The 16,044-nt window shown below is 41.1% G+C and overlaps 1 protein-coding gene across 1 annotated transcript in view; it reads right to left on the reverse strand.

Annotated features, from left to right (window-relative positions):
• Positions 1-15,818, reverse strand: part of ANXA4 (annexin A4) — a 65,725-nt gene extending 49,907 nt beyond the window's left edge. The window contains exon 1 of the mRNA XM_019647698.1: positions 15,716-15,818. The gene's annotated coding sequence lies outside the window, so the exon portion shown is untranslated. The remainder of the gene's footprint in view (positions 1-15,715) is intronic.
• Between the last annotated feature and the right edge of the window lie 226 nt (positions 15,819-16,044).

Consider the following 16,044-nt stretch of genomic DNA (forward strand, 5'->3'; position numbering starts at 1 on the left):
AGAGAGAGAGAGAGAGAGAGAGAGAGACCACATTCACATAACTTTTATTACAGTATATTGTTATAATTGTTCTATTTTATTATTAGTCATTGTTGTTCATCTCTTACTGTGCCTAATTTACAAATTAAACTTTCTCATAGGTATGTCTGTATAGGAAAAAACATAGTATATATCAGGTTTGATATTGTCCATAGTTTCAAGGATGCACTCGGGGTCTTGAAATGTATCCCCCGGTAGATTAGGGGAGACTACTGTATAAGGAGGGAAGGGATTTGCAGTGAGGCAGTGAGCAAACGACATGCAGTCAGGCTTCCTCCTGTCCCGCTACGTCTTATTTGCCTGTAGGTAGGAAAACAGGTATTATGCAGCCCAGTTTTTTTCTGCACCAACACCACCACTTCTGTTTGCCCACGAGGGAAGAAAACGCTTCCCAGACGAACAGGAAAAGCAGCTGAGTTTTCCTTCATAGATTTACACTGGCTCAACCTTGGAGATCTGGAAGTGAGCTGAGAATAAACACTGCTCTCAAATGTTCCATTTTATTCTGTCGCCTCCCATGCCCTGCAAATATTCTAGCTTTGTGGGCAACTCCCCTTCCCCCTGGATCAGCCACTCCTTCGGTGGGCAGGGTTCTACTGACAAATCTTTCCAGAATTCAAGCTGACTCTGGCAGAAAAATACAAAAACAGAACTGTTAAAAAGCTTCCACAGGGGATTTTTGATTCACATAGGGAACTTGTTACTTCTGATGCAGCCTCTCCCAGTTTTTCATTAAAGACCTCATGAAGGCATGGGGAGGCAAAGAAAATAAGTCATGACAAAACCAAAAGGACTAGGACTGACATCTCATGTCAGAAGCTGAAAGGAACTGAAAATAAGTTAAGGTAGATAGAGATAGAGAGTGGGGGAGGTGGGGAATGGAAGGAGAAAGGGAGGGGAGAGGGGAGAAGAGAGGAGAGGAGATGGGTTATACTTCTCCATCAGCTCTGTCTGATGCAGGGATCCCCACCCCACCAGAAAACCCCACCCCAGCCTACCACTTGAGTTGAGCTGTGAGGTGGACCTATTACTGACTTTACTCACGCCTAACCAGCCAAGAGGTATTGGGAGTGGACAACGTGGGGAGAGTGGATGACCAATGAGAAGAACGCTAGCAGAAATACATGCTGGGAAGTACTATACATATGCGGGGGTGGTGCCAAAAAAAATGTATACAAGTGGACACTTCGGTCAACGTTGCTCAAGCACTAGTTCGCCGTAATCAGAAGTGTCTGGACATTGATGGTAACCACTTTGAGCACCTCTTGTAATTGCAGAAGTCAAACTACATCAAAAGATGTCTTCATCTTTTGTTATTGGTATATATTGAGTATTATAATTTTTTCCCCGTCTTAAAATGTGTATACATTTTTCTGGCACCCTCTGTATATTAATTTTATTATTATTTTTAGCTCAGAGGACCAGGCGTTGGGGGTAGGAAAAGATGTTGCCTCAGCAGCAGAGAGGAACAAAGAGAAAACCAGCTTGAAATGGGAATTGGACCAGGCCTGTACAAACAACCATCTCTCCTGCTTAAAGCTAATGCCAACACAAAAAGGTGCACAAGGTGGGACTAAGGCATTCTGTTCACCCTGTCTTTTGACAGGTACAGTTTCTATAGCTGCACTGTACAACGAGGTACACGGCCACATGCGGGTACTGAGCAACTGAAACGTGGCCAGTGCGACTGAGAAGCCGAATGTTTTATTTTGTTTAATTTTAATTAAATTTAAATTTTAAAATTGAAGCAGTAAAAAATATTTTTCCATAACACACCACTTTAATGTTTTGGCTGGGCTGCATTTCACTTTAACCATTGCACTGTGTAGAGCACCGGTCAGGCACATTGCATCTTTTCAAGTATTACACCTAATCACTTCACCAATCTAGTTGATTTCAACAGATTTATTCACTTTGAATATTTTTCTTTGCACCGATGCAACATTTTTAATGTGTTTATTTGAATATGTTTTTACAGACATAACAAGTTAACAGTAATAAGCTATGTAAATTATTTGTAATTAAATACTTATTATTTTAAGTATAACAAATTATTTTCTAGTTTAAAAAATAAGTATGGGCATATTTTAAAATTTAAACCAAGGCATATCACTGCTGTGGAATAAGAGAGACTGAACTGGCCTAAGAGTTAGTAAATTAACTTAGATGCAGTTTTAAAAGTGTTATGCTTTTAGCTTCAAAGTCAAATTAATTCTAAAAAAGATGAACCAGTGTTTTCAATATGGATGCAAATATTAAAGGAAAATTATTTTTGGTACTCATTTCAGGTATTGGAAAACTTTTAAGTGTGTTTGAAATAATTTGGGTAGGTTAAACTATGTGAAAACTAAATTTTATAAAATCTAAATATCAAGTATTTCTGATAAAAATTTAGTATTCGAATTCAGATATTCTCTCAGTGTAAATAACATACCAGGCTGTTAAGACTTAGTTTGAAAAGAAGACTGTAAAATATCTTATTAATAATTTTTATATTGACATGTTGAAATGGTAACACTTTGCACCTATTGGATAAAATAATCTTTATTATTAAAGTTAATTTCACCTGTCTCTTTTTACTTTTTAAAATGTGACTAGATAATCCAAACTTACATTTGTAGCTCACTCTATATTTCTATTGCATAGCACTGTTCTAGACATCTCATCTATTTAATAATTACTACAGCTATTGTTGAGCACTTAATTTATTATATGTCAGATACTGTTCTAACCACTTTACATGAATGTTCAGATTATCACTTTAAGTCGCCAAAAAATATGTTCATCTTCTTAGTGCCTTCATTTCCCTATTTATTAAAAAAAATGAAAGAAGGAAAAAGGAACAAAGCCATAGAATATTTAAAAGAAAAGCCTACCCTTGAAAATAACCCACTTAATTATTCAGAAGAAACATTCAGGAAATTATTGGGCATCCTCAATATTTGGCAAAAAAACCCAACATTCTAAATAGGAGAAAATGACCAGCATAATAATATCAATAAATCCTTTGAGACTAAAGATTTTGGCTTAAATATTCTATACTCAGCACATCAAGGTCAAGATTAACTTTTTATGATCATCCTTTTCCTCCATTTAAATAAATGGCAAGAGATTTTAGATTTTAAAACACACATGTGCATTTAAGAGCTTACCAAATCATATCTAAATATCATTCTTTTCACTGCTGTTTGGTTTCAACTAAACTGTTTTTTTCCCCATAAAAATATAATCTTCCAGCATGAGTCCTCCTAAAAGAAATAGAGACTATCTGCAGAAATCATAGAAAACTTAATATTAGCACCTCAAGAAATCACAGAAAAGATGAAACAGAAAATGCTGGTTAGCTTTTAAAAAATAACCTTTATTTATGTTTAATATTAAGGACAATAAATGTACATGGCAGAAAATACATTGTCTCTTTGTTTTAGCAAGCTCGGGATAACAATTAAGTATGGACCCTGGACAGTTTGTGCTAATTTTACTTGTGACTATTAACTTCTTCCGTCCAGCTGTTATTTAAGTTGCCTGGATGATCTGATAAACTTATTTCCCAACTGACAGAACATGGGTAGAGGCAGAATTCTCCACTGCAATGCTGAAAATTATGGATCTGTCCACTGCCTACGAATGGAAAAGATTAACTTTCATTGAATTTTAGAGACTATAAGGCATTTGGCAATCATCTATTTCCCCCTTTCATTTTATTTTGTAAATTATTAAATCCACTCTAAGCACTGAAAAGGACATTTTAAAACAATGTAAACTTACCATCTACTTTCACTTTCTGTTTGTTCCAATCTTTTAACACAGTTGTGATCACAGTGTGTAGATAATATTGTGTTCTACTCTCTCCTCTTAATTTTCCCTATTCCACAAAATCACCATATTTATCATTTTAGTAATTTTATGCTCTTCCATCATATTGATATATTGCAATTTATTCAGTGTCCCTACTATTAGTTGTTCAGGTTTTTATTACCATGAAACAATCTTTATAGTAATTGCCTTTGTGGATATTTTATTCTTTTTTTTGCGTATTCCTTGTGATATCTGATGATTATGAATATTTCTGGTTGTCCTCCAGATTTATAAGACTATTCAAAGCCCAGCCAGCCATAAGCGTGTTTGCTTTATTTATTTATTTATTTATTCATAATTTAATATTTAGGTGTAATATTGAACCCTATTATTGGTTTAACTTGCTTTTTAAAGTTAGTAGTAGTAATGCTGAATCTTTCTCTTTTTTTTCTATTTGTATCCTTTTTTGTGAATTATCTGTTTGCATTTTTTGCCCATTCTTAAGATCTTGACGCTTTACTAACATTTATAGAAATGATGTCTATATTGTAAAACTCAGTATTTTATATCTAAAATGTATTAAGTATTTTTACAATTTACTATTCTTTTTAGTACAGTAAAAATTTGGAAGAAAAATTTTAAATCACTCTCATTCATCTTTTCCTTTGCATTCCTCCTTCTTATTACTTCAATAGTTAGAAAAATTTCTTTTTGGTGAAATGCTCATAATCTTTGAGCTGTGTGATGAATAGGTACCTTGGGGTTCATTTTATTATTCTCTCCTTGGTTATATGTTGGGAAAATATCCATAATAAAAACTTTTTAAAAAAGTATCTCTTTTTCATTGCTAGAATAATGGCTTTAATTTCTACTAGTTTTTCTCTCACCCCTTTCATGCTCCCAGTTGAGGAAACTCTTGCCCAGGAGGTTAAAGTAACTCTCTTACTATCTAACTCAACTTGTTTCCCACCCACTAAACTTGGCCACAGCCTCTTCTTTTTTAAGCAAAGTGAAAACAACCAAAGGCAGGGATATTTAGAAAGGGCTAGAGTTCAGTTAAAGAAAGTTTCGCTGGTAGATTCCAAGTTGCTGAGGCTTGATTCGTACAAAATTACTCCCACCCTGCCTGACTAGGGTAAGACCAAGGATGTGCTGATAAATGTAACAGCTGACTCTCCAAGGAAAGAAAACCCTCTGATCCATAGCCATTTCTTTGGTGCAAACATTTCCAACAATGACTGCTTTCAAGTTACCAATGTGTTGTCACTGTCCTTGGAGTTAGGAATAGAGAGGCAGTAGCACACCATTACATAGTATTGGGTTGTCGGAAAAGTCATGATGCATTTTTGCAATGAAAAACAGAAAAGATACGTCATGACTTTTCCGACACCCCAATATTTCCACGGCACAGACATCATAGACACAAATAACCTCAAGAGCATATATAATAGCCAATGGTAGTAAAACAATTAGAAAGTGAGGAATTGTTTTAAATATAACATTTATAAATGTTTATGTTTTAATATAATTTATTTACTCCTAAGTTCATATAATTTAACAATTGGCTATATTTAACAAATGGCTATATTTAACCATCATCTCACGAAACCCCTGAAAATTTAACCATCAGCTCTATTGGGCTGATACAAGAATGCAAAGGACACTCCAGAACACCACTGGAAGACAGAACAGCAAGAAAAGCATAATTTGTTTTTAACTGTAGTAAAATACACACGACAAAATTTACCATTTTAAGGATGCAATTCAGTGGCATTAATTGCATTCACCATGCCGGGCAACTATCACCACTACCCATTCCCAGAACTTTTCCATCATCCCAAACAGACACTCCGTACCCATTAAACACGAACTCTCCAATTCCCCCTCACCCTAAACGCTGATGACCATCATTCTACTTCCTGGCTCTACGAATTTGACTATTCTAGGTACCTCATATCAGTGCAGTCATATATTTGTCCTCTTGTGTCTGGATTATTTCACTTAGCATAATGTTCTCAAGGTTCATCCATGTTTGAGCACGTATCAGAATTTCATTCTTTTTAAAGTGAAAGTGGGATTCTAAGACCAATATTTAGGTCCGTCTTTGGTGTCCAGACAAGCCATGGCTGGCCTGGAGGGAGGGTGTGTGGGTGTCCCTCCACCTTCTCACTTCCAAGGCATAAGTTTAGCCGGATTCCAGGAAGTGTCCATTCAAAGCTCAGCGCTGGTGGGAAAGCCCCAGGGCACCTTTAACAGGGAGCACAAAGAACCTGGGAAGCGTAGAATGTGCCAGGTGCGGATTAAAATCTTATTATGTTTATCTTTTCAATAAATCCATGTCAGCATTTCAACCTAAAAGAAGTTCACACAACTCAATGGTTGTGAAAGTGGTTCCCTGACCAACAGCATCACCATCAACAGGGAACTTGTTAAAAGTGCAGATTCTCCAGCCCGACCCCAGAACTACAGAATCCAAACTTCTGGAGGTGGGACCCAGCAATTTGGTTTTTAAGAAGCCCGCCAGGTGATTCTGACCCATTCTTAAATTTGAGAACCACTGCTCTATAGTAATGATTCTAGATTCTAACTACTGATGCCGAAAAAGGTTCCCAAACCACCCAATGGGTATTTCATGAATGTAGAGTCCCATTCATGATCTTACAGCATGTATACAGGAAAAGGGGGGGGGGGAAAAAAAGGAAGAATTTTATTAATGGGGAGGGGAGGGTCATAACATTAACTCTTTAAAAAAAAACCTGCATAAACATGTCTCAGGAAATGTGTTTGCCAAAGATTAAACAGTAGAGTTCTCAAAACCATCCATTGAGAATGTGCATCACTCTTGGTAGGCCTGAGCTGTTATTTCTATGGAACTCCAAATTCAACTCTCTTCCCACATGCGGGTGCTGACCCTTCAGCCTGGAGGTAGCAGGCGGGGAATCTAAACCTAAAGGCCGAGTTCCAGTCCCTGCTCTGCCCTCCAGGTTGAACTCCATCTATAAGGGCTACTTTATTCTGGCATAAAACTGGGATAGTAGTGACTCTAGAGCCAGGTTCCTGTGATACCATGCAACCCCCATTACACCCTCCTTCCTTGTTAAGAGAACCTTTACGACTTTAGGGACTAAGCTTGGAAAAGGAAGAGGTAGGGACTCGCCTTGGGAGGAAATAATGATTGTTACAAGGCAAACCCCTTCCAACTGCCACGTATGGTTTATGAATGGCCAAGTGACCCACTTCTGGCCAATGAGGAATAAAGACAAACCTGCCAAAAGACTTCGAGAAAGAAATCTCCCCCAGGTAGAGACAGTCAGCCTGCTAACTTCTCCCTTTCTTCTGGCCTTGGTTGTTGTCAAGACACTGTGTCTGACGCTGTGGCTTCAAAAGGATCCTGATTAATACAGACTGTAAATGCCTAGCATGGTTTCTGGGAAAAGTTCTCAAACTTTAGTGTGCACCAAAATCACCTGGGAGCATGCAGAAATACTACAGAGTTTGGGGATGCTAGACTGTACAGTTTGAGTAACCCTTGGGTGGGGCCCAGAGGCCTTATTTAATCAGGCTTCAGTAAGAACCCCCATGATTCTCCTAACACCCTGTTCCAGGCCCTGATGGCCATGCAGGTGGTCCCTGCATGAGACCCCAATTCCAAACCTGCAGCTCATTGTGCATGCAGGCACTCAGAGTCCTTACTCAAAAATTTATTTTGCCCCTATCAGATGCTAAATATTGTGAGAGAAACAAAGGGGAGACACGATCTCATTCTCAAGGAGCATGAAGATAGTAAGAGAAACAAAACAGGTGCATAACTAATCCAATGGCAAAGCAGCATGTGCTACTATTATCAGATTTGCAGGGTGTGTGTGTGTGTGGATACAACAAAGACATCCCCTCCCCCTCCAGAGATATAAAGAGCTCTCAGTTAACTAAGGCTTAGAAGAACAGTAAGAATTCAATAGGGGGCCGGCCGAGTGGTGCATTGGTTAGGAGTTGGTTTGGGACGCCAGCTCTGAGCAGCCAGGGCCCCGGTTCGGATCCCACACGAAGGGCCAGTGACACTGCCCTCTACAGCTAAGATGGTGAACAACAGCTCGACCTGGAGCTGGGCTGTTGTGAGTCGCTGGTGACGGCGTAGGCTACAGTGAAGTGGCAGTGGGCTGCCAAAAGCTACCGTGAGTGGCTGGTAGCCGGCGTGAGCGGTTGGCAGCCAGCGTGAGCTGCCAGGAGCCGCCGTGAGCAGCTGTCCAGTGGCCAGTGACCAATCTGCCTCACCTGGGAAGAGCACAATGATAATACCAACATGGGCCAGTGAAGCAACGTCCTCCACAACTAGACTGAAGAACACAAGGACAGCAACTTGTCTGTTCTCCTTCCCCAATTCTCTAACGCTGTTCCCCTACCCCAATTCCTCAATAAAATCTTAAAAAAAAAAAAAAGAATTCAATAGGGAAAGTTTTGCAGGCAGAGAGTACACTAAAAATGAAGTTATGATTATGAATGGTAAGACTTATTTGGAAGAGTCCTTAGTTTGGAGTTGGGATGAAGGTTAAGGACATTAAGAGAGCAGTGGGAGACAAAGTCTGGGAAAGGAATTTTCCAAATTGGGTCATTTTGTAGCAGGCTGGGTTTGAAGGTTGAACTAAATTTTCCATCCATAGGAAACGGTGCATTCATTCAGCATATCTTTGGTGAGCACTCACTACATGTCAGGCCAAACAGGGAGGGCTGTATGGTCCCTGCCCTCAGAGGAGCTCAAAGCTGAGTGGAGGACACAAGCCTGCAATCAAGACACAATAAGGTGGGATCATACCTGCGATGGAGGAATCGCAGAGAGACAGGAGCACACAGGAGGGGCCCCTTACCCAGATTAAGTCAATCGGGAAAGGAAACTATATCCAAGCTGAACCTTGAACAGTTAGTCATGTGTAGGCCAGGAAAGCAGAGAGTCTTCTGTCTCCAAGGCTGACTCTCAGTCTTGATTTCCTTCCTGGGACCCAGCATGTTCATTTTAGTGAAAGACATTCATTACATAACTGTGCTAAGCACTGGAGCAGATGCAAAATAAAAGGATTTACAGTCCAGGCCAGCAGTTCTTAATATGTGGTCCTTGGACACTTTAGGACCTGCCCCCCAATACTAGTTGGTCCTGTCTTCCATAGGCCTACAGAATGACTTTGATTTTTGAGGGCCCTCCTGCTCTGCCCTGTGGGGCTAGCCCTGCTCTGATTACGTGACATGCTACCCCTCCAGTGTGCCATGGTCTTGCTTTCTCATCCCCATGCCTGTGCATAAGGCCTTCTCCCATCCTACCCTCAATGTAAAGGTTTCCTCTCTAGGAAGCCCTCTCTAACCACCCAGGATGGAGTCAGGTGCACCTCCCCTGTGTTCCAGGGCAGTCTGTGCATAATGTATCAAATCATTTATTATGCAGTCCTACAGTTTTTGATTTGTTGACTTGCTAGTTTATCTCCCCAAGGATGGGGACTGTGTGTTCTATCCTTGACTCTCTAGTGCCTGTCACTTTATATAATAAATAAATGAACCTTTCTCTATTTGGCAGAGACCACTGACATCCTGCCTTGCTCCTGAAGACCCATCCCCAAGGTGCTGTGAGCGGCCTCTCTGCCTTAGATGTTGCCCGAAGTTTTGCTCCCACAGGGACAGCTACCAGAATTATGAGCACATTGTCCTGGTTCGACATCTGCTCTCCACTCTTTGCCTATCAGCTGGGATCTCCTGGATACTTAGAATGACCCAGGTCAACATCAAGTTCATCTTGTACAAGTAGTGTCGACATAGACCCTACTCTTCCTCTTGGAAAGAGTCCAGCTCCGTAGTCAGATTAATCTCCCAGCCCTGTCTTTTCTGGCTGATTCCGCACTTTTAACCCATTATTATAACAGAGTGGCACAGGATACAGGATCAGACTGCCAAGTTTGAATCCTGGCTCTTCTGCTTGCTAGTATGTGACCTTGAGCAAATTACTCAACCCTTTTGTACCTCAGTCTCCTCATCTGTATAATGGGGATGATAGAGCCCACCTAAAATGGGTGAAAGTTTAATAAAATAACATTCCAGGAGTTTGGCCCAGCATCAGGTTCATAAAAACACTTGGTGAACATTAGCTACTAATCCCTTCAGCATGGAGGTTCCAGCATGCAGAGAGGCAGAGTTTAGCTGTAAAGTGTTGCATTATAGCCGATTCCGTTACCACCCCCCTACATTAGCCTCTGACCCATTAGCAGAGAGAGTGTCTTGGAAAACTGAGGCCGGATGGAATGATATCTGTAAAGCTCTCTCGGGGAGTGTCTCAGGTGACTGGGACCAATTGGAATGATAATAGTTATCTCCCCTGGGAGGACACAGTAACAAAGTGTCTTGGGGCTATGTGGAGGAAGTGTGAAGGCACAGGATGTGTTGGAACACAAAGGGAATGCTAATGGAAAAGGTCTTAAGGCACACATAAGTCACACGGTTACAAACTGATTGACAGCAGTGAAGCAGTTTCACTTCTTTTCAAATTTCTCAATAAAAGCCATGCGCTGACCCGATTCGGGGCTCACTCAGTCTTCTCTGGCTGAGTCCTTTGGTCTCGCTTTTAATCTTACTTTTGTCTCTTGCTCTTATTCAATCTGCGTCGCCCCTTAAGAGAAACCTATTTGCCCTTGCCACGCTGGACGTGACAGTAAAGCACCTCCCCCCACCCAACTTCAGGCTCTGAGCTAAGGCCAGGCCCCTCAGTGCCCCATTACCTGACAGCAATGCTAGGATTTCCTCTGACAAAGGGCCCTGCCCTAGCAGGTCTATCTACTCTACAGGCTGTGACTTATCCCATCTACCTCCTTTATCTGCTTCTTCAGCTCAAGACCTGTGGGACAGATTAGATCATTTCAATACAGAGCATTCCCCACTATGCAATTCATGGCACCTTACATTGTTTTTGGAACCAGCTAAGGGATAGCCAAATGAATAAATAATCATTGAAATGTATGATAAGAATGAGTGATTGCTACTTCATCTCATGGAAACTGAAGCATAACTGCATGTTAGTTCTTTGTATTCAAACAAGAAAGTACAATAATACCTTGGTTTGCGAGCATAATTCATTCCGGAAACAAACTACTTATATTGCAAGACATCACTCGTTTACCAAGTTAAAATGTATTAGAAATGTTTCATCTTGGAACACTTGCAAACCAAGTTACTTGCAATCCAAGGTTTTACTCTATGTGATCATATATTAATTTTAAGAGTGGAAAATTTGATAACTTACATTCTTCACCTGTTTCATTCTTCCTCTTCACAATGTTAAAATGGACAGGTGATATCTGTAACTCTCTAATTTTTAAAAAATTGATACTATGTGATAAAAATATTCAGATAGTACAAAAAGGTATATAGTGATAAGTCTGTAAGAACGTCACCCCTAGCCCAATGGCAACCACTGTTATAATTTTCCTGTGTATTCTCTCAGAAGGATTTAGTGTATTAACAAACATACAGGAATATAGATAACCTCCATTATTCTTATATACAGAAATGGTAGCATACCATGCAAACCTATATTTTGCATTTAAAAAAAATGTTTCTTCAATATCATCCTATATTCATTTCTACCAACCTGTATCATTTTTTAAGAGCTGGGTAATATCACACTCCATGGATATTCCATAATTTAATCAGCCCTTTACTGATATATATTTAGGTAATTTATAACCTTTTGCTGCGACAAACAAGGCTGCAATGTACATTACCTGTACACATGCTTCTACACACATGTCCGAATATATCTTTGGGATAAATTCCTAGAATTCAAATTGCTGGAACAAAGGTAAATGCATTTTTTTTATTTGACAAACATTGCCCAATTTCAAGGCCATTCTTTTTTTTTTTAAATTAAATTATTTTTTATTATGAAATACACATTTTTTTAGACTTAGTTTCAGCTGTACAACACAGTGCAATAGTTATACTTTTTACCCCTCGAAGTCAAGGCCATTCTTAACATGATGTTTTCATACCTGCTAGGTGTCCATGATTGGGTTTAGAAGGGTGTCCGTAAACTATGAAAAATGTCAAATGTGCGTTTAGTTTTCTCAAGACAGGATTCATGGCTTTAATCAGATTCTCAAAGGGGCCTGTGACTCTAACAAGGATGAGAACCACTGAGTCAACCAGTTTTCATACAGCATCAAAAAACAACAGTAGCAGAAGGTGAAGCTAATAAGGACCCAGAAAACGCCTTCCTGAGCCCCCTGGTGGGGATAAAGAGGGAGGATACTGGGGGATGATGATAGCACTGGGTTTGTAACCATACAGGACCTCCTCCAGGGGAGATGGCTTAATTACACAGACGTCAAGGACCTTGCTCCCACTCACCACAAGGTCTCTCTACATTAGTTTCTGATAATAACTTACTGATACTTCTTGGAAGGTAGGGGGAGGTGAGTGACTGAAACCAGTGTTTTGAATTCATAGCGATTCATTGGCCATTCGTGGGGCCTCCTGCTCTGTTACAAGTCAGGCTGCTCACCCTGCATTATATCTAGGCCTTAAAGGGTTAATGGTATTGAGGGGGAAAGTTAAAGGTCTTTTCTGGAGTAATTTACAGTCTAGCCTTTAGCTGCAATTGATCTCTGCTGCTGATTATGGATAAAACATTTGCTATGGTTTTTTTTTAGTCTAGCAGTCCGGACCAAGAAGCAGTATGACAATTTACTGACCTCAAACATCTTGAACCTTTAAAAAGGATTCTTCAGAAGTGGTGGTTCAGGTTTCCATAGCAAAAGCTCTCAGTCCAGTTCAAACACAGCTGAACATTAACAAATTACTCTCATAAAATCAACAACAGGCCTTAAAGAGAAATCCTAAATTCCTAGGGAAAATTAAACTTTATTTTTATTTGTTTGACTTAATATATTGTGAAATGATTACCACGGTAGGGTCTGCTAACATCCATCATCTCATAGATGTAATAAAAAGAAAAGAAAGGAGAGAAGAAAAATATTTTTCTCCTCGTGAAGAAAACCCTTAGGATTTACTCTCTTAACATCTTTCCTATATATCATACAGCAGTGTTAGCTATAGTCATATACTGTACATTACAACCCTAGTACTTATTTATCTTAGGGAAATTAATCTTAATACAGTAAGCCACCTCAGTTTTAATTAAGTATAAAAACAAAAAAACATTTTGTTGGAGCTCCATATTGGTCTAGAAGTGTTAAGCACTGTAAAACTATGGGGTGAATTTGATGTGATAAGTATAATCAAGAGCTTGAGAATGGAGACAGTTTCAGCATTTACCATATTACCTAGAATTTATAGCATAATGACAGGCCTAAGTTTCCATAAGTCCTATGTTTTTGCTGTTATCAAGCATGCACATATTCATAGAAGTGTTTCTAAAGCTTAATTTGTCAAAGCAAGGTCCAAGAAACACCTGAATTACAATCATCCAGGGAGCCTATTGAATAGGCAGACTTCTGGATCCAACCCTATCTATCATTCTAGATATAAAATTGTAGGAATTGGGCAAAAATCTGCATGTTGTGCAGGCTTCCTGGGGATGTGCCTGAAGTTTGGAAACTATGGCTTTAGAAGTCATCTTAGTTTGGCCATCTACTCTTCACAGCTCCATCAGAAAGGGGGATGTGGGGCCCCTGCCGAGCAACCTCTGGTGAGAGAGCTCTCGCCAACTCCAAGCCCACCCAGCCTACGGGTTTCAAAAGTTGCCTCCTTAAATTCAACCAGAAACTACCATCCAAAAAACTCCTACCCAGCTCTCCCCAGCGCCACAAAGAATGAGTTGATTCCCTTGTCCACAAGCCAAGCCTCTCAAGCATTTAGGGCAATTAAATTATGTCCCCATACCCATCTCAATCTACCCTTCTCTAGTCGAAACGGCTCCAGTTCTTTCAACCATATTTCACATGTCAGCTTGACAAGAAGAAAGTTAAAGAGGAAAAAAAAAATATTTGGTCAAGATTTAGTCAATAAGCCTAAACTAACCTTAACCTAACCACAAACCTAAACCTTACGTCACTATGAACCAAACACTGATGGAACCACAGTAAGGCACAGAGACTAAACCTGTTTCTAAGTGGTCTGACCTTGACCAAGGACCACAGCTTGGAGCTTTGGAATCCTCATCTGTAACACAGGGTTAATAACCCCACTTCAGGATGAAATAAAGATCAAATGAGTAACCTAGGATGACTGTTATTCAAAGTCCTTCCAGGGAGGACGCTGGAGTGTCTATCAAACTGCTTCCATAAGTAGCACTAATTGCTGTGAAAGTAAACCCTCAAGGACTATATTTGGGCCAAATCACAGCCGAAGGTCCATCCAAATTTTTTTTTGAAGTTTTTCATTTTATATTAAAAAGTCATCTGAACTTTGAATTCTGCTCCAAAATATATCTATGATTGTATATAAAAAGTGTTTTTATCCTCAAATATTTTGGTAAAATTGACACCCAGAAAAATCCCCTCCCGTCTTATTTATTCAGAAGCTTCAGCTACTCCCTGGCACACCGCCTACCATCTGCAGTGCCTGCCGCTCACCTCCATCTCCCTTGGAGAACAGCAGCCTTAGTCTACAAACAGATGAGCAAGATGGGGAAAACAAACAAGAAATAAGCAAAGAAATGGGCCATCAGACATTAGTCTGGAGAGGGCCAGGGGGCTCAGCCTTCAGCTGCTGAGGGCTGGTGTGGTCCGAACTGACTGTGCATGTTACACTCTAAATTGCTTCTGGAGAAAAATTATCCCTCACAAATGTAGGAACATCTAGGAGGGAAATGCACAGACATCCTTGATTCAGTAGTTGCGTGTGTGCACGCTCGTGTGTGTGTGTGTGTGTGTGTGTGTGTGTACATGTGTATACATGTGTATGTCTGCAAAGAACGAGAAATCTGACCTGAGCTGAATGTAGGGGCTCTGGCCTTGGCTAGATAGGGCTCTGGGAAGTAAGAAGATCTTGGGTGGCAATGGTTACCCATTTCTCATTCCTGTCTCCTTTCTCTTCTGCTTGCTCTTCTACCTTTCTGTCACCTGAGAATTCCCTGGCAACTAATAAGCTAGGGCTTGGCTATCAATAGAGTTACCTGCAATGTAAGGAGGAGGTGGAGGGTTCTAGGATGATGGGCAATGGGGGATAATTTGGAAGACAGGACCCGATCCATTCTTCCCACTGTTAGCTGGAAAGATGTGGGTTGCTCAGGACCCACAGGCTCCAAACAACTCACAGAAGACGTGCATCAACTTGGGAGCACTTCAAGTTGGGCAAATTGTTGAAAAGCAATCACGTCTTTGGTCAAAGTCTCCAGCTGGTTAAAGCCATGACAAAATAATGAGACTGACCCACCCACAAACTCGTCTTGGATCTCATTAAATAATAACAGATCCCCGTGTGTCAGGCTTTGTGCCGATGGCATTAGCTATTCCAGAAGGAGAGAAAAAGAAAGAAATTAGGAGAAAGGAGTAAGTTTCTTTAAAAGGGCAAGGAAAGAATTAAAAAGTGAAATTTGGGTGTTGGACTGAGAAAATTCCAGGGAATACTAACTCAATCCTTTGTTTCTAACGCCCAAACCCAGCATAGTGCTTGGCACATGAACTCAGTAAATAACAGCTGTGGTCTCTGATTGGCATCCTGAGCTGTACAAACTTCTGGATAAAGGCGGTGTTTGCCTCCCTCTTGTCCACAGGGAGCAAGTCCCGGCCCGCGGCCTCCCGCTCCACCCAATGCTGCCCGAGTCACGCCCGGCAGAGGGAACCCCCTCCAGGGGGCAGCGCAGGCCGGGCAGTCCCCGCGAGGCGCTCCGGGGCTGACTCGCCCGTACCCCGAGCCCAAGACCCCAGGCCTGGGGCCCCCTTACCTCTCTTGCCGAGACGGGACTACCGTCGTCCACAGCGGCCACAGAGGTCACACCCTTGTCGGGGCCGGGCAGCGGGTCTTATCCCCGGCGGACCCGCCCCACTTCGGGGTGGAGACTGAGCCCGAGTTCCTGGTTATTCCTCTGCCCACGAGACCGGAAAATCCTCCGGAGCGAAGCGCACCTGGAGCGGGCCCGGGACCGCCTCGCCCCCAGGCCGGGGGCTGCACAGGGCGGCGGCCAATCCCGCTCTCCCCGCGTTGGATCACCCACCGCCCAGCCCCGCTCCTGCCCCGCAGAACCCGAGCCCCTGTAATCTTCACTTCTCGAGT

Source organism: Hipposideros armiger, unplaced genomic scaffold (genome assembly GCF_001890085.2).
Source record: "Hipposideros armiger isolate ML-2016 unplaced genomic scaffold, ASM189008v1 scaffold_114, whole genome shotgun sequence".
In the NCBI taxonomy this organism is placed as follows: Eukaryota; Metazoa; Chordata; class Mammalia; order Chiroptera; family Hipposideridae; genus Hipposideros; species Hipposideros armiger.